This window comes from Perca flavescens, chromosome 12 (genome assembly GCF_004354835.1).
Source record: "Perca flavescens isolate YP-PL-M2 chromosome 12, PFLA_1.0, whole genome shotgun sequence".
NCBI classification, from domain to species: Eukaryota; Metazoa; Chordata; class Actinopteri; order Perciformes; family Percidae; genus Perca; species Perca flavescens.
Window position 1 is genome coordinate 2,451,384 of NC_041342.1, and position 25,389 is coordinate 2,476,772.

General features: G+C 42.7%; 1 pseudogene; it reads right to left on the reverse strand.

Moving 5' to 3' along the window:
* LOC114564962 (contactin-associated protein-like 4) overlaps positions 1 to 25,389 on the reverse strand; it is a 177,860-nt pseudogene that overhangs the window by 92,305 nt on the left and 60,166 nt on the right.

Consider the following 25,389-nt stretch of genomic DNA (forward strand, 5'->3'; position numbering starts at 1 on the left):
GAGACATCCTTTCCTCTGAAGCATCACATGAATTTGTCAGCTGTTGGGGCGAAGTTAGCAACTCCTTCAGCTGCACGGCTTCCATGAAGGCTGCTCCCGTGTATCCTCGCCTACAGCTCCTCAATGATCCCTCCTCAATGCTCGCTCCTCGGGACAGAAATAAGAATTTTGAGACAGCCTTCACCGAGGAGGGACAGAACAACTGAGGACTGAGGAGTCAAGGAGCTATCAAATAAGGGCCATGAGCTGCAGCTCTTGTGTCTCTCCCGTGCCTCCTCGGTGGGAGGGACTAAGATGCGAGGAAGGGAGGCAAGTGGAGGACTCGAGGAGGCAATTTAAGGTGTTATGTTTAGACGTAAACGATCTGAAGAGAAAACGCAAAAGTGGCGTTGCGTTCTCACTTTTAATTCTGCATTTAGACAAGCGTTTTGGGGGGGAAATCTGTGTGCACATGGTGACGCAAAAGTGTGTGTATGTATGTACACCAGGCGGCTAGGTGGTAGTGTGAACCTTGCTTCTACTAAATATAAGTAATCTATTTTATTTTTTATGTATGTTGTTTTCTCCTTTCCTATCTTTAGTGATGTGATGTGACAGTCTGGTGTTTGTTGTCCTCTCATTATCTGACCCGCAGGTCTGCTTCTTTCTAACAACCTGACCTGGTGTCATGGGAGCGCACGCCTGATGACAGCTACAACACACCAGCCTCCATGTTGTGTCTAAATATTTCCCTTTTCACTGTTTCCCACAGAGAGGAGCACGCCGAGGTCGGCCTCTCTCTCAGCTCATTAGGGACTGCAGCGTATCTGCATACATGCACTGAGAACTGGAGCCAAACGAGTGATAATGCTTAAAACCTGCAGAGCAACCATAGTTCATAGTAAAACATCATCAATGATTGATGAGCAAGTCAAAATAAGTGGATTCTGCCCACCAAAAGTACTGGAAGAGAAACTTTGAAGTTGAATACAGTCAGCCATTAAAAATGTATTAGCTATTCTTTAGGGAGAGACAAATCCAACTTCAAAGAGAGAAACAGAGACAGTTTGGAAGATGATGGACAAATGTATTTGAGATATTTCAGCCCCTTTTGTGAGAGGGTTTATTTGTCTGCAGCTTGGATAAAAAAAAAAAACTTCATCCAAAAAGAGAGAAGGTTAGGATGTAGACCATAAATAACAGGCGAAGTCTGTCCTGTCAACACATTTATTGCGATGAGTTATTTGATTACAGTCTGAACGAGTGGAGAGAGAGACAGAGAGATCAATATGAGAGGAAGACTTCAACATAATCAGATGTTGGAGGTGGAGAAGAGAGGGAGAAGACCTTAGGATTGAGAGTTTCATTGAATGGAGGATTTGATAACTGGCTAAATGACTGGAAAGAGCAAGCAACATGAAGCAATGTGAGAGTTCAGAGTGGAAACAAATACAAAATCACTCCACTGATATGAATATGTGTCGCACTTACCGCTACAAGAAATCATTCCTACCACTGGCAATACAACTTTTTAACACTTCATCACTGAGTGTTAGATAAGACTCAACATCACAATACTGCACTAAGTGCAACTTGCACAAACATAGGTTTTACTTACATCTTTATAAATACTATTTAAAGTAATAAATTACTTATATATTGTATTTCACAGTGAGCTTTGTGTTGCTACACACAGTCCTGGTCCAATAAGGAAACCATTGAAAGTATAGTGATAATGACGCGACTTGCTGCCTCTCATAATCCCCTGGATTTAAGAGCAACTAATTACTGTAAACTACACTACTGGTCAAAAGTTTTAGAACACCCCAATTTTTCCAGGCTTTTATTGAAATTCATGCAGTTCAATGTCTTATTGTACTCTGAAATGAAAGAATAGAACAAATAAATAATTTAAGTTAAAAAAGAAATCATGGAATCAATTTATAAACCAAAATGTATTCTATATTTTTGACTCATGAAAGTAGCCCCCTTTGGCAGATATAACAACTGAACACATTTGTGGCATTCTTTCTACAATGGAAATCAAATATTCTTCAGAAAGTTCTTCCCAACTCTGTTGCAGAACTTCCCAGAAATGTGTGGCCCTTGTAGGTTGCTTTGCTTTCACTTTTCTGTCCAGTTCATCCCAAACCAGCTCAATGGGGTTTAAGTGGTGACTGTGCTGGCCACTCCATGTTTTTAAGCTTACCATCTTTGGCATAGCTTGGACTTATGTCATGGGTCATTATCTTGCTGTAGGATGAACCCCTGACCAACTAGGCACATACCAGAGGGTACTGCATGGTGCTGCAAAATGCTATGGTAGCCGTTTTGGTTCAGGGTGCATTTTACTCTGTACAAATCACCGACCCTGGATCCAGCAAAACAGCCCCAGACTAGTGATGGTCAAATGAAGCTTCGCGAACCAGTGTCTTTACTTTCTGAGCTCACTAGATGGCGCTCTCTGTTAAAAAAAAGGTGAAATGAATGGCAATTCAATTGGTTTTCAAACCCTTTTTTGAACCGAGAGCACCATCTAGTGAGCTCAGAAAGTAAAGACACTGGTTCGCGAAGCTTGACCATTTGACCATCACTACCCCAGACCATCATGCTTCCTCCTCCATGTTTGACAGTTGAAGTCACACACATCCTTTCGCCTACTCGACGGCGTACAAAAATCCTGCGTGATGAATCGACGATTTCAAATTTTGATTAATCAGTCCACAGCACCTTCTTCCAGTCTTCAGTAGTCCAATGACGATGTTTCTTGGCCCAGGCAAGCCTCTTTTTCTTATTCTGACGTCTTGGCAATGGCTTTCTTGCTGCAACTCGACCTATCAAACCTGCAGCTCCAAGTCTTCTCTTTCCAGTTGAAACTGAGACTTGCTTATTACGACCACTATTAAGCTGTGCTTGAAGCTGTTGTCCTGTGAGCCACCTATCACGCAAGCTGTTGACTCTCTGAAACTGATTCTGTTGTGGCTTTGGGTCTGCCAGACCTCTTCCTGTCAGAGTTTCCCCCAGTTTCTAAGTGCCTTTTGATGGTGAAGAATACTGTACCCACTGACACCTTGACTTTCTTCGCAATTTCTCTGTAGGAAAGACCATCATTCTTAAGTGTTATGATGGTCTGTCTCTCTTCCATTGTTAATTGCCTTTTTCCCGCCATTTTTATGGCAACACACTACTTTCTGCAGTACAATACTGTTGAAATAATGCTCACGAGGGTATGTACCACAGTGTGTTCCAACAATACTATTATATAAACAGAGGGGTTTTAATCCAGACAAGTTGGAACACCTGTAGGAATTGGTAGCACCAACTTTCAAAGGTTGATCAACCTCCATTGCTACAGAACAGCTTTACGTTGTTAACCCATTTCTTGTTCCCTGAAAAAGGCCTTTTTGTAAAATTCTGAAATGTACATTATTTTTCAGTTTTGGGTAACCTAACTTTTTTTTTAACCTCAGGCAGTTCACCACTTACCTTTGTACCATTTCAAGCTATTCATTGGACTTGAACTGCTAAAATTTCAATAAAGAAATAGAAAAATTGGGGTGTTCTAAAACTTTTGACCAGTAGTGTAGGTGTTATAGATATACAATTAGGCATGATTCTGCAGCTCCGTAGCTTATTTCTCAATTCGAATACAGGACATTCAAGAACTGGGTCTCAATAACCTAGAAATTTGACATTTCGCAAACAGTGGTCTGTTTTTTTCTGAATATTGGAATCAAAGACAGAGCAGCAGAGTAAGCTGTGCATTTGGGCTTTGCAAAATGACATCTGTCTGAAGTAAATCCATTCCATGCCTTGCTAGACAGCAATGAGAGAAGAAGAGGAAGTGTCCCTGTACGCTGTCAGGTCGATTTTCCAAACCTAGCTTTCATTTTTTATTAATGAACTGAGTTGAATGTGTTGAACTATGTGCCCACGAACAAGACAGTAAACTGTTAGTAGAACTGTACAGTGGTCAGCATACACAGACAATGGTAGTGTTGGTTTGGTTGCACAGACAGGTGGCAGACAATCAGAAGACTAAACGTTATTTATGAAATGTACATTAAATGCAGAAACAAATATATACAATATAGCTGTTTAACATTAAGGAAATAAATCGCGCCTGGGAAACTACTGCAGTGAATGATGGGCAGCGCCAGTTTGTGTTCACTGGCACTTAAAAGTGCACTATGAGATCCTGCATGGTCACTTCTGTTGACGTTCCAAGTAAATTCAAAACAAAACAGGGCAAGCTCGCCCCTCCCCCCCATGTTTCCGTAACTGTCATGGCTAACTGACTAACTGTCACTAAACCCTACCCCCTCCCCCAACCATCTTGTCGGTAATTGGCTGGAACGTGGTTTTTTGTATTTTGGTGGACAGCCTGTGCCCCTAGTGTTTGTTTGACATTTACGACCCCTGTGTTGTCTCCCGAGACCGGGCTTCTTCACGGTGTGTTCAGGGGCCAGGCAGCTAGCGGATCAAGGAGAGATGCCTACGGTTTGAGACAAAAATGAAATTGTGTTGAAACCATGCAGGAACTCATAGTGCACCTTTAAATCACAAGAAGGATAGAGACTATGTTAAATTCTGCGCAAAAGAAAATGAATGAAGTGTAGTGTCTAGGAATGGGGGGGAAGGTTAAGAGCCAATGTCAGCAGGGGTCTGGGGCCTTGTTAATACAAAGAGTTTTGGATTGAGTCTAAAAACTACATCATAGTCTGTGCATAACTCTTTACTTCATCATTCTGCACATGTCTTCAAGGCAGAATCACCTCATTGCATCTTGTCTGCTGTTATATTACCGCCGCTCAAAATCTGATTATGGAGAGAGACACTGACAGCTCTTATCAGAAAACAGGCTGGTATAATCATTTCAGCTATTGACTCTCATAAAGCACCATGCCTGTCACATATTCAGCCCAAATCAGAAGCTCTGTAACGATCCACAGCTTTGGGGCACAGAGTGAGACGTTTGTTTGGAGGATTTTTGCCGCCTCAGAAGTTTTCTTATTTATTTTGAAGCAAAGAGTAAGAAAGGTGAAGTGAGGCAGTTTGCGAGATACCATCATCCACATTTCTGTAGTTTGAACGCAGAGAGTCAATTCTGCATCATAAGCCAAACTGTGGACACAAGATAACAAAATGAGGACAGTCCAATTCGCAGCAGTTGCAGTATCTTCCTCTGTGTCAAACATAGAAGAAATGATCATGAAGAATCATTATTTAGTTGCAGCACATTCTCACTCCCAGCGCATTCAAAACGCAACTCTTGGTCAGGTGCCTTTGACGTTTGTTACTGACGCAAAAAGTCTCTTTTAGCGTCTAGCCCTTAAGCGTCATATTTTGACGCTCTGGGTCGGGACGTACGTTTAACTAAGATGAGGCACAAGAACAGGACAGTTAGGTTTAGGAAAAGATGGTGGGTGGGGTTACAAAATGTATGTTTCAGTGATACACGGGAAAAGACCGGGACACAAACCCCGCTCTCCTGGGTGAAAGTGCTGTGATGTTTGACCCATCCACCACCACCACCTCAACCAACCAACCTCCCTACGTGGATTTTCGGTCTTTCATACTACTCGCTACCACTTAAAGTGCTCATATTATGCTCATTTTCAGGTTCATAATTGTATTTAGAGGTTGTACCAGAACAGGTTTTTGTGGTTTAATTTTCAGAAAACACCATAGTTTTGTTGTACTGCACATTGCTGCAGCTCCTCTTTTCACCCTGTGTTTTGAGCTCTCTGTTTTAGCTACTGAGTGAGACATCTCACTTCTATTCCATTTTTGTTAGGAGTCACACATGCACAGTACCTAGTTAAGGACTACTAGCCAGTCAGAAGCAGAGTATGAGGGCGTGCCCTGACAGTACCTAGGTAAGGACTACTAGCCAGTCAGAAGCAGAGTATGAGGGCGTGCCATGCTAGCAGCTAGGCGAGCATTATAACATGTGTTCCAAAGTGACGCACGTTGGTCTCTGAAGTAAAGGCTGGACTACAATAGAGCTGTTTGGAGCAGTTGGTGAACAGTGTTTTATGTTGGAGATGGTAAGTCCCTCTGGGTTGGACTTTGGGCTTTTTCACTTAGTAAACCTATAACGTGCACAAAAAATATATATAACACAATAAAGGAAAGGGGAAAAGCCAAAAAGCATAATATGAGCACTTATGAGCACAATACTACACCATCTTACAGCGCTGCAGAGCAGCTGCTCTGCCCGGTGAGTTCCATACACACACTAAAGGGTGATTTTTGCATCGTATCTGACGCTGACAGCCACTGACCAAGCGTCATTATATGACAAGTTGGTAGTGAGAACGGGTTGGTACTTCACAAAAGTAACTGAAAGTAGAGATATTGACTTAGATTATGTAAAATTAGCATTCAATACAAGTGTTAATTCCACTATACTGTACCTACCTGTTCACTATAAAGCCACAAAAGTCACATCCTGCATCAGCTAAATAGTGACAGCAACCAAATATCTGGTTTCTCTGAGTTTAAACCCAGCATTTTCGATTGGTACTTAAGAATTGTGCTTTTATCGTATTTATTGGGGTGGTTTGATATGTGGTGCAGGATTAGCTACTAATGCAGAGTCCACTGATTATACCCTGCAGTGCAGCAAAGTAAGTGACTGTAACGTATGAGGGAACAATTGTTTCACCATGTGGAACTAAGTAGTCAGCAAACTTACAGTAGTTTTTTGAAAGCACTTAAGCTTTCCATGCAGGCCATTGTGTTCAAAATGGGTGATTTCAGTAATGAAAACCACCAATTATGATCTGCGTAGAAGTGCCTTAGTTGCTTTCTGCTATATTCACCAAATCTATTTGCTGACTTTTCACTGAAATGAGTCTTGGAATGTCTTTGAGATTATGATTCAATCATCAATACAAAGCTTTAGCTACAATACATTATTATCGTTTGCCTACAAGCTCCAGTATCAAGTGTAATATCACTACTTGATGTTCTGAAATATGTTAAACAAAAGCACTCTAAAAGGTACGCTGTACAAATGACAAAAGGAAAGAGCAACACTGACAAAAATCATAACTCCTAAAACCTGAACAAAATATAATAAAAAAATATTCCCCATGCAGGACAAAGAAAACGCTTACCTAAGGAGAGTGGGAGTGGTTCTAGTGCTATATCTGAAGGCTGATTTATCTACCGTCGTTTTTTCTAAATATTAGTGTTGTTTCCTCGGTTATCCAGGTCAGAGTGGCTGTTACTCAGTGTTGCCTCATAAAGTGAAGTGCATCTGCTCCGGGGGGGGGTTCAGACCTGGAGGTGTGTTAGTGTTAACAGAGCAGAGCGGACCATGATGAGCCCAGGGTCATCGCACACACAGCAGATGACCTAATTTACACAATCGGTAACCTAAGCCTATGTAGAGAGAGGGAGAGAGAGATAGGAGGGAGGGAGAAATAAAGTGGAAAATACAGTATGAGACAGAAAGTTGAAGGACACTGAACTGAAAAAGGCTTAGGGATACTTTTGAAAAAAAAAAAAACACATATTCAAAAGACAGAGATACATAACAATGAAGGAAGAAAGAGAAAAACAGAAAAGATAGCCGATGGGGAGTATCAAAGGGGCGCGTGTGTGTGTGTGTGTGTGTGTGTGTGTGTGTGTGTGTGTGTGTGTGTGTGTGTGTGTGTGTGTTTCAGAGACAGAGGGAGCTGAAAAAGGCAAATGGTCTCTTCTGATGTGGAGAAAATATAGCAATGGGAGATCTGTGGAGAACGACCAAGACAAACAACATGAACAGAAGAGGCGAGGAGGAGGAAAACAGAGGCAAAGAGTCATGTAACAAATGCAGGAGTTGAAAGGTACAGAAATATAAGAAGAACAGAGGAAGAGGAGAGGAAGAAGTAGAAGAGAGTCTGTCTGTTGTTTTTCAGTGTTGGTCTGAGCTCTGACCTCTCACTCTCTCTGTTATCATTTTAATGGATTTCCTCTCACTGAGCTGCAGTCTCTCTTTATTAGGATGCAGACTATCTTTAACATGGCACCGTTCTTAAGGCCCTATCTTGCACACAGCGCAGCGCAAATCCCGACGCAAGTTTCTTTGCTAGTTTAAGACCGACACAGTTGTCAGTTCCCCGTCCAGCGCCGGCGTCATTTAAATAGCAAATGCACCTGCGCCCATCTGTGCGCCCATGGGCGTGCTGGTCTTACAGGGAGCTGTGTTCAGGTGCATTCTGGGCGTATTGCTATCTTGAGGCAGCGGGAAGTGATTGACCACCATTGACCAACAAAAACCTGGTCTAAAGTCAATAGCGCAGCATTTCATTGTTATTTTAACAGCAATTTAGTAAAATGTGCCTAGGCTTATACACAGCGCACGCACACTATGTTTGTTACACACACAGGGACGCGCAGCAGCACACATGCAGAAGATTACAAATAAAAATATTACAGTACAAATCCTCCATCATAACAGCAATGCTCCAAGGTCCAAACGCGCCTGGCTTTTAAAGGGAATGGGAGATGATCTCTGATTGGTTTATTGCATGTTACGCCCAAAACACACCTCTGATTAATGAAGACACTAAGTACAACCCTTTAGAACCATGCGCCCGGCACCCGCCGTCAGTGGATTTGGACACGCCCTAAACACACCTGGGCCATGCGCTTCACGCCGTGCGCTTACATCCTTAAAATAGGGCCCTTAAAGTGGAACTGTCGTTCTAAAAGATGACAGAATGTGTTTGAAGGGGAACAGCCTTCACTTAAATCACAGGGGAGTTGTGAAGTGTTTTTCTGGAAGGTGACAGTCCAAGGTGATCCATCTGTTAGGGTGAAACAGACGTTCCTAAGATGTCTGGGTCTTATTGTAAACCTAATTCTTTACTTTCACTTTCTTTAAAAGACTTTCTTTAAATGCGTCATTGTCTTTTTCTCAGGTGAAGTTTTTCTACAAGTTTAAATGCTGTGAGAGGAGACGGAGGGGAAAGAGAAGGGACGGAGGAGAATTAGGAGTCGGATGGATGAAAGGTAGGATAGATATATGAGAGAGGAATGGATGGAGGAAGATACAGGTGCTGGGATGATGAGCATTTGAAATATATATCTAAGAGGGGGACAGACGGGGAGATAAAGAGAAAGCAGGGGATAGGAAAACACTTTTGGCAAGGAGAAATGGAGAGGCGGCACCCAGCCAAGTGCGTTGTCAGCGTGCCAAACACACTTTTAGGGCCGGGTATAAAAATTCCAAAACGGTACCGATACCAATACTGTGTCTTCGATACCAGTTCCTAAACAAAACTCTTTTTGATACCAATTTCCTTATTGCTAAATCTGGTTGCAATATATTATGACAATAATATATTGTATTATTATTATTACGTATTTATTATGTATTATTACATTTTACTGCATCGAGACATAATCTTTCAAGAGAAAATCGTGATGCATCCAAGATCGTTTGTCGCCCCTACCCCTAATGGATGCATGGAGATAATATTTCGGCAGCCAGATGGGGTTCCTAATGAGAGGTGAGCCATATGGTGATGATTCAGCATGGCAGCCTGACAACCTCTGGTTTAACCCCGTTTACACACACACACACACACACACACACACACACACACACACACACACACACACACACACACCTCCCTCTGGACCGACTGTAAGTCGTGCATCAGTCGTGTGCAGAGTCCAGCCCTAACACATGCTACAGTGAACGGAGACCATCCATCACAGCTGCAATTACATAGAAATGTTAAAATTCAATATTCCGCACATTGATAGCTGTGTGTTGCTGATTAAACATTAGGCTCTAAATTACATTCAGACAGAGAGCAGCGGAGGGGGAACGCAAGATTTCAACCAATCAGGCGGCAGCGTGCGTGTTGTCCATCTCACCCAACCACAACCAATCTAATGTTAGCTCACAGGGGTTTATATTGCCCTCCAACGTATACAGGTGTTCTACAGAGAACAAAATGTCTCTTTGCTGATCAGACTGTTTTTGTTACTGGAAATCACAAACAAGTAGTGGTTATTAAATACCTGCAGGGTGATTCAGATCAGGGATGCACCGAATCCAGGATTCGGATTTGGCCGAATAGTGGGCTTTTTTGATGGTGTTCGGTTTCTGCCGAACCGAACCCTACACTTGCACTACACGCGCTACGCTGGTCGCCGTAATGACGGCGCCGTTGATGACGGGAAGGTGTTTCCGTAGGTGGAGCGTTCAATGCAGTAGGCTGTGAGAAAGTGGAAATGGAACTGGTGAGCAGAAAAAGTGTTGTTTGGCAGTACTTTCAGTCAAAAGAAGACCATTCAAGTCCACCTACATGTTCAATCTGCAATGCTGATTTGTCTGGTAGTGGCGAGGACCCTAAACAATACACAACATGGCCGCTGTTACAACATTTGGTATAAAACATCTGAAAGAATACGAGTTGTGCATGAAGGAATCTCCAGACAGCAGCCAGAATACACTGCTGTGGACGTCGTTTACTTCATGAATGTGTTTTCTGTGTTAATGGACTGAGGATGGGAGGAGGATTCGGTATTGGGTTTTGGATTCGGCAGAATCTTAACCAGTGGATTCGGTATTTGGCCGAACCCCAAAAATTAGGGTTCGGTGCATCCCTAATTCAGATGGAAATGGTATGTTCCCCTGTCAGAGGATATGTGTTGTGTTATGTGTGCTTTTGGTGTATTTCTTACCTTGTGAGACATTATTGAATATTTTAGCTATTCTCTCAAGAGACAAAACATGTACAGTATCTCTTAATTATCTATTGTGATGAAGAAATGAATGCAGAAGCTTTACGGTCTTCATATAACTATGACTAGTGTGAAGCATAGTGGGAACGTCTTTAAAGTCTTTAACAGGCGCTAATTGTTAAATTTGTAATTTTAAGCATTACAAATGTTTTTTGTCTTGTTTTCTTGTTGTCTCCTTATTATACTTATTGCCAGACCTTCCTCCACAGCGCTGCGGAGGAAAGTCTGGCTAGCCCACACACCATTCCAGGATGGGGAAAAAAACATGTTCTGGTTATTTTATTTCTTTAAACTAATCACAATTGTCTTGGGAGACACTAAGCTCCGGATGGAGCTGCTGTGCCTCTGCAAAATAGCCTCGGGAAGGAACTTGTTTTGGTGGAACGTTCAAAAGTAGTTTTAGTCGTGCAACAGAAAACTCCGGTTGGACAGATAGTCTAGCTAGCTGTCTGGATTTCCCCTGCAGAGATCTGAGGAGCAGTTAACCATAGTCCTCACAAATCCACCGGAGGTTAGAACGCCAACACAGAGACAGAGGAAGGGGACGGACATCCGGCGGCACCGGAACGATCCCGTTAATGAAACGTCATTGTTATATGACTATATGACTATACTCCCCTGTACTGTGCAGTAGTATGTTTGACAGGATGTCAGTGCCCTGAAGTATTTGTGGACAGTGGATATGAGTATGTATCTGGTGTGCTGTACCTTGTCTGAGCAGCAGCAGTAGCTTCCCTCTCTCCAACTCCAGACTGAGGCCGAGTCCTCCCTCTCCGTCTGCGTGCAGCAGTGTCCCAGAATTCCTCAGGGTTTTAAACTTCAGAGAGACGGCCTCTCTGGACGGGCGCCTCGGCCCGGGACTCAACCTGTACACCAGACCGCTGCTGCCGCCGTCCAGACTCACAACGTTAGAGGCTGGAACACAAAACAGACACGGAGGATTCACATACGTTAACATCCAAAAACAACAAGTAACAATCTGTGTACTTTAGTTTGTGTTTTTTTTTTTTTTTGTCTTTCAGTGATGTGATGATGTGTCGACAGTGTTGTTGTCATTGATTAGAATTCCTCATGGGTGCGAAAGAAACTACACACTATAGCTTTAAGTCCACCATTGTGCGCTGTAGCGTTGCTGTTAATTTAATTTCAGAATCGGCAAATATGATTGATGCTTTTATCGTTAAAACACAAAATCACCGACAACTGGACAGAATTTCTCCCTGCTGTTGTGATATTGTGGTAGCAGCATGAGGGTCTGACTGAATTTTGTTTATCACTTTTCATCAGTCAACGTCTCAGACAGCCACAATAAAGTCATAAAAAAGCAACAAAAATTACAAAAGAATTACAAAAAAAGCGACATGCAGCAATCCATTTCACTTTTTTCCATGTATGCATGTCAATAAACTCTACATGTCTGGCCCTTGATGTGATTCTCTTTTCCAGTGTGGCCCTTAAGGAAAATGCGTTTGACACTCCTGCTTTATAGAATAGACTGCAAATACTGAATTAATAAAAAGCAGTAGCTGAGTTCAGCATCCATTTCCTTTTCAGCCGTTCAACTAATTTGTCTTACTGAACGTTTTTTTAATGAACTTGGCAACTCTTTGTTGATGCCAGGACTCGCACACAATCACACAGCAGCCACTGTGCTTGCAGTAATGCTCTTATTGGATTGTACAGTGTATTTCCTGCTGATTACAGAGCAGCAAGACGAAGCTCCAGAGTCATCCTCAGTGCGTAAAGCTGGAAACATTACTCTAAGTCTAATCTTCTACTCAATATGCTAACAAGCCATTCTAATTAAGTCCTACATGACATTTAGTCCAGAATATTACATTTTATCTGATTATGATTATCCCTATAAGTATCCCACCAACAGATTTGTGCTTGTTTATAGCTCAGAACTTGGCACTCTTCTGCCTATAGCAGGGGCAGAGCGGGGGAGCGGGGATGAAATAACTTCAACTTTGTTTCATGTTTCCCTCAGTCTCTCTGACTGGACCTGCAAATCAATGAAGCAAAAGTTCTATTACTTGGCGTTTTATGTTATGTAACTTAAAAAAAAGTAACTTCAGACCAATTTTGCCCCCTTTTAAGTGTCAAAAGTTTTATTAGTTATCCTAAAGCCCAGTAGAGGCCAACGATTCATAATGAGACAAAACCATTCTAGAACACTGCAGGGAAATAAGGTTTCAACGGGCTGAACCGTACAGTACAGGGTCAGGGAAACATCATGTGGCCGGAACATTAAGTGTGTGTGCCTTTACTTTGAGTTGAGTCTGCAAATGAAAAGTTTTTACCCTAGTCTGTGCAGAAAGCAAATTACCTTGTAGTCTTTTCATTAACAGACTCTAAATGCAAATGTGCATTAGCAATAAACTGAAAGACGGTGAAATGCTCGCAAGCACTAAGTAGACATATAATAATATAATATGTATTTAATGTTAATATAAAACTATTGATTGTAGCTGCAAATTCTCAAAAAAAATGGTTTTGTAGGATATCGTAGGAAAGGTTATGCACTCTAAAACATACGATATCATATGAAAACTTGGAGACCTCTGACTGGTCACGTGACATCAGCTACATAGCGGAAGTTGCTAGGTATTTAAGCCACTACAGAGCTTGGTGTCGCAGGCTACAGACCTCCGTCACAGCTCGTCCTATCAGCAGCAGTTAGTAGATTGTTTAGCAGCTACAGAGCTCTGCGACGCCGGCTACGGTGCTCCACATGGTGCTCCATCAGGTCAGTGGTAGTTGGTGGTTAGGTTACCCGAGAATAGGTGACTGTGAGCCGGGTACAGAGCACCGCGAGCTGCCGGTCATTTCGGTGGAGATTACCGTTAAATTTAGGCAAGAAAAAGTGAGCGTTATGCGGCGACGAAAGTTACAGGTGGAAAATGTACAACTTATAGCTAGTGTTTAAAATAGTTACTGCAGTACAAATTCAAAATACTGGAGAGAGTCGACTCCCCTGCCCCCTCCTCCCCAGACTCTAAATTCACGGAGGTTGCCAGGCTGAGACCGCAGTATCCACAACAATGTTGCTAGACGCTTGTCTCACATAGCCAGACATTACTTCACAGCACAGCGGAGTAGCTAATGTTAGATGCTAGCTAAAAGCCCGTGCTCATGCGGAGCGCTGTACCCAACTGACACACTTTTTCGGCTTAGAATTACAGTAAGAACCGCTAAAAACACAACAACCTCACTGTCCTCTCCACTCGACGGACAAACACATGTCCTTGGCTTAGAATTACGGTGCTAACCGCCAAAAATGACAATACCTTGCCAACCTCTCCACCCGACTGAACACACTTTATTGGCTTAGAATTACGGCAACAATCGCTAAACACACTGCAAACTCACGGTCCTCTCTTCCAGATATACAGCCCCCCTCTCATGGCTTAAAATAACTCACCGTTGTCGGCTATGGCCGCTGAACAGTCTACACGTTGTAAACAGCTGTTTACCTTACCACTGGCCTGGTCATCTTGTAACGTTAGCAGTTAGCAGGGTTAGCATGGCGGCGTTAGCCAGGACCAGTCAGGATCACTTTACTGGCTGTGTCTCTATTGTTTTTGCGAGTAACGTTAACCAACTCGGGTACTCTAGATATAAAATTCAAAATTAAAAAATGCCCGTGATAAATTAGCCTGAAGCTAATGCTTACCTGTTCAGGAGGAAATTAACCAACTCAGCGTCCTTTTGGGCTCTAAGCTGTCTCCATCTTTCAAATACATCTCCAATATTTTCCAGAGGTTTGGTCACGCAACTGTTTTTTTTTTGTTTTTAGGTTGGGTAGAATTTATCTCCGTTGATCCTGTTAGTTTGTTTGCTGCTTTCATGGCTGTAGTAACATTATAGCTGTTGCTGGGTTTATGTTTTCACAGGTATATCTGGCAACCTGGCCTGGCTGTCAAACTGGGCAGTTGATTACAACACACAGGCCAGAACACAAACAGACATTCGGTCACGGAACGGAATGGAAATTTTAAAGGAGAAAAAACTGGCATTAGCATTGTTGTCATAAAACATAGTATTTCAACTTAGCATTTTCCTTAATATCTGATGATGCATTGGGGTAATTGTTGGATTTGTTACGGTAAATATATTAAATATTGGACCTTTAAGTTTAGGCACCGAAATTACTAATTAAGTTTAGGACAAATATCCTGGTTTGTATTAAAACACTCCCAAGGAACACACATTTCCTGGATGAAAGTCTTTTGTTTTGGTTCAAAGTCCTGAGTGTTAACACCCGCCCGTCCACTCCGACCACCTCCCTGCACTCAATGTGGTGCACACAGCAACAAAAATCATACAAATCACAGTATTTATCTTTTCGTAGATTTTCAAACGTATGGTTCATGAGAACAGGCTGAACAACAATAACGTCAATTATGACTATAACTATGAATCTATGAGACCGAACGATGACCGTCACCATGGTCTTACCTTGAATGATGCAATATTTCAACTTATCCTATTATATCAACAAAGTCATGTGACTGATTGGCCGCTGTCCATAAGAGCATCCAAGTGGCCACGTCTCTTCCTCTTGCCTGGAATGCCTCAGCCCGTTCTGAGCAACAGGAGATGGTGACAGTCATTGTTTGGTCTCATAGATCCATAGATATAGTCATAAGTTACGATCTATTTGGGCCTCACTCAGACCGTCACCATGGTCTTACCTTAGATGACAAGTACCATCAAGGTCACCCAACGGTGCAGGGGATGCCACATTCATTCTGTAGAACCTGGACAAGGTACAAGGTCAGATTTCTGAAAGAGGAACTCCTCTAAGAGCAGCCCAGGAAGCAGCCACGCCTCTGGTCGAGTGGAACACCAGATTAGCTGGGACCGGGAGATCCTGCCCAGAATAGGCTGCAGAGAAAGGGTTTGAGAGCTTCTCAGAGCCCGAGTGCGGGCAAGATAAGCCCTGAGTGCCCTCACTAGACATAAAGTAAGCAGGCTCACATCCCCCTGCAGAAGAGCTGGATCAAGCTAAAAGGAGCTGATCTCTTTCACCTAGTTAATAGTCTGAGGGTTAACCACCTTAGGCAGAACAGAGGGATTCAGAACATATAGCCAAGAGAGAGAAACCTAAGGGTAGTCTGTTCTATGGGTTCATAAGGAGCTTGAGTCAAGGCCTTCAGCACCAAGGGTAGTTCCCATGAAGGAGACCTGGGGGACCTGTATGACGCAACAGGGAGAACCATCCTGCAGTGGGTAGTCTCCGCTGATGCAAACAGATCATCCCGTGCCATGCCGAATCGAGTCCACAGGAGGGCTACAACTTCTGGATGGAGTCTCCACTCTCCTGGGGGAGGACCAGTCCTGGACAGGATGTCCGCTGCCCGGTTCACAACTCCTGGAATGTAAATCGCCCTGAGCAAAACCAGATGCCGAAAAGCCCAAAACAGGAGTTCCTGTGCAACCTGGAGGCAGCGCAGAGACCTGGTGCCTCCCTGGTGATTTATGTGATACACAGTGCAGGAACTGTCCGACACACGAAACGTCTTATCGCACCCTTTAATGACCTGTCTCTCTTAGTTACGCTGTTATAGTTCTAGACTGCCAGGGGACTTCCTTCCTTCCTTTGACACACTGAGCTGCTCTCTCCTCTCCCTTTCTATTACCATTTGTGTGCATCCCGTCCCAGAAATGCTTGTTATTAATCCTAGCTTCTGGGGAGTTTACTCCCCGGAGTCCTTATGTTTTTTCACCCAGCGTATTTCTTTGGAGAACGTTGGCACCAAGATCCTGGTTGCAGCTGTCGCCGTGGTCCTGCTGCACTCCCTGCTGAGCTCAGCGGTGCCCTGCAATGTCCTGCTGCTTCCTGCTGAACCCTGCTGCTTCCTGCTGAACCCTGCTGCTTCCTGCTACGTCCATCCATGCTCTGCTGGGCCACGCTACATCCTGTAACGCCCTGCAGCGCCCTGATATGACATGAACTACTACGACTACCATTTGAAGTCACTGTTCCATATTATTTTGACCATTATCGCCACTGTTTATCATATCCCCAACTGGCCCGTCAGACACCGCCTACCAAGAGCCTGGGTCTGTCCGAGGTTTCTTCCCAAGAGGGAGTTTTTCCTCGCCATTGTCGCACTGCTTGCTCTTGAGGGAATTACTGGAATTGCTGGAATTGTTGGGACTTTGTAAATTATAGAGTGTGGTCTAGACTATATCTGTAAAGTGTCTCAAGATAACTCTTGTTATGATTTGATACCATAAATAAAATTGAATTGAATTGAATTGAATTTAACCGGACAGCGTGGAGTAATTGTCACACGCTCCGGATCCAGAGACGTCAAAGCCGCCGTTTCCCATTTAACGGGAGGCATATCCCCCATACCAGTGCCGGGGGCATATTATACTTTATACTTTAGCCAATCTCCGGCAGCCTGCATTGAATTGAGGGGCCCGAATAGGGGTGCTCCAGGCCTTTCTGAGCATCTGCAAATAATCCCCAGCCACAGGAAATGACACCAATTGCTGGGACTGGGAGATGCCTGCCCACACTCCATCCACCGGAGCAGGGGGCACAGTCGGGACATCAAGACCCACACTTTTTGCCACACTCATGACCTTGGAGATAATATCAATGAGTGAGGGCTCACTGTCACCTGTGTTGGACAAAATGGACAGCCCACCAAACCGCGAAGAGTCAAACTGTTCAGACTCAGCTACATCCTCAGCCTGCCCACCACTCCCAAAAGGGGAGGCCGGGGCATTAAGGGAGAGGGCGTCAGGGTGATCACAATCATCCAGCTGATAGGAGGGCAACCCGTCAGGGGAGGAATCCCTTGAGGGTCCTGGCTCTGACATGGTTCTCGCCACAGAACGCTGAGCCTCAATCTTACCTAACCTATCAGACAAACCATGTATGGCAGTCAGGATCTGTGACAGAGAGTCCAGTTGCTGATACTGGTCACCCAGAACCCTCGTAGACCGAATCGGACTATGAGAAGGACGGGGAACATATTGTGCACCCGAGCCCCGTCCCTGTCTATGGTCAGGAGAGTGCTCACGTCTGCGCTGCTGGGAGTGTTTCCTAGAAACGTGTCCCATGTCATCCTGTGAAGGCTGCACTGCTGAAGCCTGAACAGATTTCTCTGCACATCGGGCTCTCAGGATGAGCTCTTCCACAAGGGTTCTCAATGTCCACCAATAAATGAGCCATACCCAAACAAGAGGGACATTCACAATGACCATCACGGGCAACCATGACCCCCCCGGCAACAATGGCACGAGTGTGACGCCATCACTTTGTAATGCAAAATTTTTGCGAACAAAAAACAAACAGAGCCTAACAGCTACGGATAGCTGGAAAAAGGGTAACAAAAAACAGAAAACAGAAAAGAAATGCAACACACTTCTCAATGGCAAAAAAGAGGGAGGAAATCAGGTACTCAGACACTGCGAACAGGGGATAAAGGCAATACACACAAAGTATGTTTCAATTAACTAAGTAGGCTAGTTGCAAACTAAGCAGTCTCATTAAATGAGAAACTCAAATTCCCAATGTATCTTACAAACAGGGAAAGAAAAAACACAAACAAGTAGATCCGAGGCACCAACAGGGAAAACGGGGCACACAAGTTAACAGCACTAATTGAAACAGAAAAAATCAGTAAAGATCAGTAAGCAACAAACAACAGCCTCCTAAGGTCAGTCACATGACTTTGTTGATATAATGTCTCGAGGATAGGTTGAAGGATTGCATCATTCAAGGTAAGACCGTGGTGACGGTCTGAGTGAGGTCAAAATAGATGACTTCCAGCTCAAATCCTTCAGAATAAAAGCTTCATCTCTATACATGTTTACTGACCAGAAAAGAACTATTTGGCACAAAAACCGCAAAATGTCTATATTACTAACTCTTCATGACCTAAACTTTGCCCTCATACTATCATTTAATCTGTAGCTCTGTAAAAAAAATAATATGTATATCAACCTTTCACTAATACTTTTTGGTTTAACAATAAAAAAAATTGATTGCGGGCATATGTGCATGTATGACTGACAGCAGTGGTAATATGTCTGTGCTGTTTGTTCAGGTTGTATCGCCGATGTTGCGTTTTTATCCATTTTTATAGATTTGATTGATTAAGCGTGAAATGTCTGCCGAGACAAGTCATGAAATGTTTTGTTGCATTGCCTCAATCACAGAATATTACCCACAATACAATTGTCCCACTGTGGTAAACTGTTTGCTGCTAACAGCTATATTTCAGCTCCCTTCACTATATTACATTTGTTTTTCCTCGGAGGATTCTGCTGTGCATGCGACATTAGTTCAGGAACGCCACGCTAGGAAAACAACACGTCTCCTCTGCCAACCGTCACACTGGCTGATAAACATATTACACTAATATATCTGCCGTAGCCTTAAATAACTTGAGAATATTTCCAGACCACCACAGGGTATTTATCAAAATCCATCTTTTAAATGTTTCTCATAATCCATCTTCTTCCAGGGGGGACAGCAGCAAACAGCAGTTTTACAGTAAGGGACACAAAATGCTTTTAATCATAAATCATCTTTCCACTTGGTGAAGGAACATGATGAATTAGTGCCAGTTCCAGTGTTATGTTGCCTCAGCATAGTCTGGACCTCTACATGTATCAAGCATTTAGAGCTTTCAGGTATTGGGTGTTGTGCACCTTTTATGCCACATGAATGCAGGGAACACTAAACATGCGGGTATCGAGTGGTACAGCAATATGACTCCTTATCCTCCAAAATATTGAGCTGTAGGCTACATAAAGCTGATGACTTATGAAATCAAGACATGTTTTTACTACGGCTGGGTATCGTTAAAAAAAAATGTAATACCTTTACCGTGACTTTGATACAGGTTCCTAAACAATACTTTTTTCAATACCAATTTTATAAAACCAAAAGAAATTACAACATTACACATTACGGCACAAATCTTTTGAATTATTTTTGAGTTTTTCCTGCGTGTCTCTACGACATCTAACGTTAGACAACCAATCACAGACATTATTAGATCTTGCTGCATGCTTATTGGCTCACTGGCTAATGAGATTTACTCCTTAGGTATTGAAATTGTGTATTTAATTATGAGGCATTTTTCGATACTTTAGAGGCATTTCAGTCGGTGCCTAAAAAGTACTGAATTCGGTACCCAGCCCTAGTTTTCACTTAACTTACTGTGATAATTGTGTTGATGCTACGTGTCTATGTTTTATTTTTTACAGTAAATGTACATAAATCTATCAACGCGTATGTATGTGTTGTATCATGACAGTAGCAGAAATTCTTTTATTTTTAAAGCTACCAGTCTGACTACAGCCTCACAGATGGAAGGAGAAACCAAATCAAACAGAAGCTAACGGGTGGGGATACTGTAGAATACGACACGCAGACACTTCATATCAGTTCATATGGAGATCACGTTTGCACATTAATATTTAGTGTTTGATAAATGTATTTGTAAATGTGTGGAGTTTTTTTTTAATATTCATGAGTGCGGTGTCCTTTATGAGGGACAATAATGTAGTGAACAAACATTACAAAGACACAGTTGGGGGTTTATCCTGAGAGGACAAAATATTACAAACACCTGCTTCTTCAACTGAGCCGTGAAGATGATGAAGATGAAGAGGAGTCATAAATCAGTGAGGACAAGCCATGCTCATCCTAAACTCACAGGACTTACAAACACTGAGAAAGTGAAACTTTTTTAAGGCGGAAAAGAGACCGGCAGTGACATTGGTGTTTGTCATTTTTTGAAAGGAGAATTCATCTAATATGTTTATTGATTCAAATAAGAAAACTGCCATATGTAGCTTAACTTAAAAAAAAATTTAAAAAAATAAACAGAATGGGGAAAAGTCAAAACCTATGGTTTTGTGGGATGTGTGTGTTCAGTTTGTTGTGTTGATGCCAGGAGCTGATACTGCCCGTGTGTTGTGTGATCTGAGAAATGAAAAATAAACTGTTAAAACAATATGTTTTGCTGGATACGTGTTGTTTTCACGGTTAATATCAAAGGTAGAAGTGTAAATCAGTTGTGAAATATGGAAACACTTTCAAGAAAAGGCAGCCCGGGGGTTTGTCATCCTTTATGTCTGTGGGAAATCACAAGCAATTTAATTGCTGTGATGTGTAATGAGTGTCTCTTTTCTTTTGCACCAAATGAATTGTGTTGCATATTGATTGGTGAGATGCTGACTCTCTCTGATTACTCAGTTGGTAGTAATTTGCCATTGTTAAATCCTCCATGCAAAGTAAATTTCCCTGGAGAAGAATAAACAAACTCAGCAGGTCATTTAGATGAAGCTAGTGCACCCAGTGTCCACAATCTGACATCTCCAGAGAGTCCAGTCAGTCCAATTAAGACTAGAGAGAACTACGGAGGGCCCTGTTTTGAAAGAGACATGTATTTTTACATTTTGTTAAATTGAGACCAGGTTCCACTCATGCACTGAGCCCATTCACAGGATGAAATAAACACCCACAATATCCAAAGACCACCTGTAAGTAGGGATGCACCGAATCCAGGATTGGGCTTCGGATTGGGCCAAATATTGGGCTTTTTCACGGGCTTTGGTTTCTGCCGAACCTTAGAATTTTTTTCCACAGAACCGAACCCTACACTTGCACTACGCGCTCTACGCCGGTCGCCGTAATGACGGCGGCGTTGATTACGGGAAGGTGTTTCCGTAGGTGGAACTTTCAGTCAAAAGAAGGCCATTCAAGTCCAGCTACATGTTCAATCTGCAATGCCGATTTGTCTGGTGGCGAGGACCCTAAACTATACACAACATGGCCGCTGTTACAACATTTGGTATGAAACATCCGAAATAATACGAGTTGTGCATGAAGGAATCTACAGACAACAGCCAGAATGCTGCAACTTCAGGTAAGGTAAAGGAAGGACAGTCCCAGCTAAAAACTGGTGTTACCCATTTGTTTACTTCATTAATGCGTCTACTGTGTTAATGGACTGAGGATGGGAGGAGGAGTCGGTATTCCGTTTCAATTCTTAACCAGTGGATTCGGTATTCGGTTGAACCCCAAAAATCTGGATTCGGTGGTTCCCTACCTGTAAGTGCTGCTTTAAACTGCATTTAGTTTCAGTGCACCCTGGACTCCTGGAACAAATTACAGCACTTTCTTAAAATCAACTCAATTGTGCCTCTTGGACAACTTAGAAATCTGGTTTTAAACCTGCAAACTTCAACTTGTAACTGCTTCACATAACTGTATTTTCGTCTGCATGCCTATTTTCCTAACGCATTCATCAAATCATTTTCCATATCTGAATGTTTTATTGCCCTTCTACGTTTCTTATGATTGTGCTTTCTGGTCCGCTGTATTTGTCGTTGTAATCTGACTTGACGACATTGAAAATGAGGGTCTCCCCTCAATGATCTCTCCAGGATCAATAGAGGTTGAATGAATAAGTGAATACAATACAAGAAAGAGCCAGCAGTGCTTCCACTCCTTTGTCTGCAAGGCTTACTATAAGGACATCCGTAGGTCTCCAGCCGGAGTCCGATCCTCCCGCTGGGGTTCCAGTCCAGAGGAATGAGGCGGAGGAAGCGAGCGATCGCCGGCTGCTGCAGTTTGTACTGAACCACGCTGTCTGCATTACTGTTCCCTGGAAAAGACTGAAAACACACACACACACACACACACACACACACACACACACACACTGTCACTCAGAACACACTGAGAGTAAAAACACTAGCATCAAACACCAATACACAAAATACAAACTTTTCATCTTTACAGTTTAAGTAACTTCACACTACTCAATAGTTTCTTTAAAGAAAAGATATAGATTTTATAATACACCAATTTTTACGTAAGGTAAACAAGAAGGAATGAAAATCAGCAGTTTTCTTCTATATAGTATTTTGTCTCTAGTAATTTATGGAATTATAAAAAGAATAGTGTGATTAATCCTGCCTCTCTCCAGCATCACGCGGTACGTTTTCGTCATCACATTGGATGTCTGCATCATCTCTAAATACTAATGAATGTGGTGTTTGTATTGCTTTCACTTCCATTACTTTCTGAAAAACAGTAAGAACACAGTTTTACTATTGTAAATGTAGGAGCCACATATTGTATGTTGTTTACGTATGGTCTCATTTATATTATTTATTGATTATTATATTGTGCACTTACACTACCGTTCAAAAGTTTGGGTCACTTAAAAATTTCCATTCCACTCCATTCCAGAGAGAATACCATCTCAGATCAGTTGCATTGTTTTTTAATCAGGGCAGCAGTTTTCAGATTACATTATCTGCTTACATAATTGCAAAAGGGTTCTCGACCCTAGCTGTGAGGGAATCCGCTACGACCTGTGGTACCCAGCGGAGCTGAGGATAACGACGACGGATGGCGTGCGCACAAGCTTTAAAGACCCAAAACTGGCCGAGGATTTCATAACGAAAAACCTGAAGCACGCATCCTGAAGATGTGACAGCGCGGAGTCACAGGGTTTCCCACATCCCGTATACAGAGGTATGTTTGACTGACAGTATCAAAGTGTACAAACCACTTTATTGATTGAATCACCCAGTTTGCAGAACTTTAAACACTTCTCATGTGGTCAGACACAACTAGCAAATCGGAATCACTCTTTGTGCAAAACTGTAAACACATTGTCATTCACAAAGCACATGTAGCATTGTGGTGCACTTCAACTCAAAATGGCACAACACAGCCCCCAAAAGTGAAACACAAGCAACACACTGTTGTCATCGGTAACACACAAGAACTCAAAATTGAACACACCTGTTTCAAATCAGTAATGTGTTGCACCTAATCGGTAATCAGGATATAAAGCCATGTCAAATCCAAATGGCATGTGTGATTTTTACAATGGAGGGCAGGAGAGAAGGAGGAAGTGGAAGTGGAAGTGGAAGTGGAAGAGGAAGAGGAAGAGGAGGAAGAGGAAGAGGAGGAGGAGGAAGAGACAGAGGAGGAGGAAGAGGCAGAGGAGGAGGAAGAGACAGAGGAGGAGGAGGAGGAGGAAGAGGAGCCATCATTTGAAATTAGAGCAACAATCATACACCATGTTCTGGTTCATGGAAAGAGGTATGAGGGAAGCAGGACCTCGTGTTCAACCAAATATAAGCAGGTTCTCTGTGGCCCCCATCGTCAGGACATTCAGAGAAGAGAACAGGTAAGTGGACTATCATTTGTGGTCCCTCAAACTTACAGTACAGTATGTACAGTCGTGGAACGTCTCAGTAAATTACTGTAACATACAGAGTACCATTTGAGAGAAATTCTAAAAGGGTAAAAGAGCTACGATATCAATATGTACAAGTAAGTAATCATGTCCAGAGATTATACAGCACTACTGTACATCTTTACTGTGCTGAATGTAATGCAACACATGTATACAGAGGCATGACGCCTGGAATGCTATGTCATTTACGTTACTTCAAAAATGTATTTTTGTTCATTTCTACAGAGAATGTTTCAACTGGATTCCATGGAGAGGCCTCATGAGTGCATCTTCTTGGATGAAGCTGGCTTCAATCTCACCAAGAGGAGAAGGAGAGGCCGCAACATTATTGGTCAACGTGCCATTGTAGAGTTGCCAGGGCAGCGTGGTGGCAACGTGACCATACGTGCGGCCATCAGCAGCTACGGGGTTATTCACCGCCATGTAACTCTAGGGCCTTACAACACCGCCCATTTTATAACATTTCTGTATGCTCTACAGGAAGCACTACTGAGACGTGAACAGAGAGGTGATGAGCAGGCAGAGCATCCCATGTATGTGGTAATCTGGGACAATGTGAACTTTCACCGTGGTCCTAGAATTCGTGAGCGGTTTGAAAATAACCCACGTTTTATAAATGTGTGCCTCCCACCATACTTGCCCTTCCTTAATCCCATTGAAGAATTTTTTTTTCTGCATGGAGGTGGAAGGTCTATGACAGAAATCCTTATGCACAGGAAAATCTCATTCAGTCAATGGATACAGCATGTGACAACACTGGAGTGGAAGCGATTCAAGGTTGGATTCGGCACATTAAAGGATTCTTTCCCCGTTGTTTAGCGAGGGACAGGATTGGCTGTGACGTTGATGAGGTCCTGTGGCCTGACCATGCCCAGAGGGATGATGCTGAGGCAGAATGATTCCAAGACATTGCTTGCTATTGATCTGCTGCATATTTTGTTTGCGACTACATTTATGTGTGCAGGATTGTGCAAGTACTTCATAATAAATATAATTTTTCCCCTGCTCTGCCCTGAGTGCAGTGTTTTGAATTTATCTCTGTAGTGTGTAATGACTGCTGTGTAGTGTTTATGCATTAGCTGGATGTGTTATCTGAAAACAGTGTTTGGTTTTGGGTAAAGATAACAACATACAGTACAGGCCAAAAGTTTGGACAGACCTTGTCATTCAATGTGTTTCTTTATTTTTGTGACTATTTACATTGTAGATTCTCACTGAAGGCATCAAAACTTTGAATGAACACATATGGAATTATGTACTTAACAAAAAAGTGTGAAATAACTGAAAACATGTCTTATATTTTAGATTCTTCAAAGTAGCCACCCTTTGCTTTTTTTGATACCTCTGCAAACCCTTGGTGTTCTCTCAATGAGCTTCATGAGGTAGTCACCTGAAATGG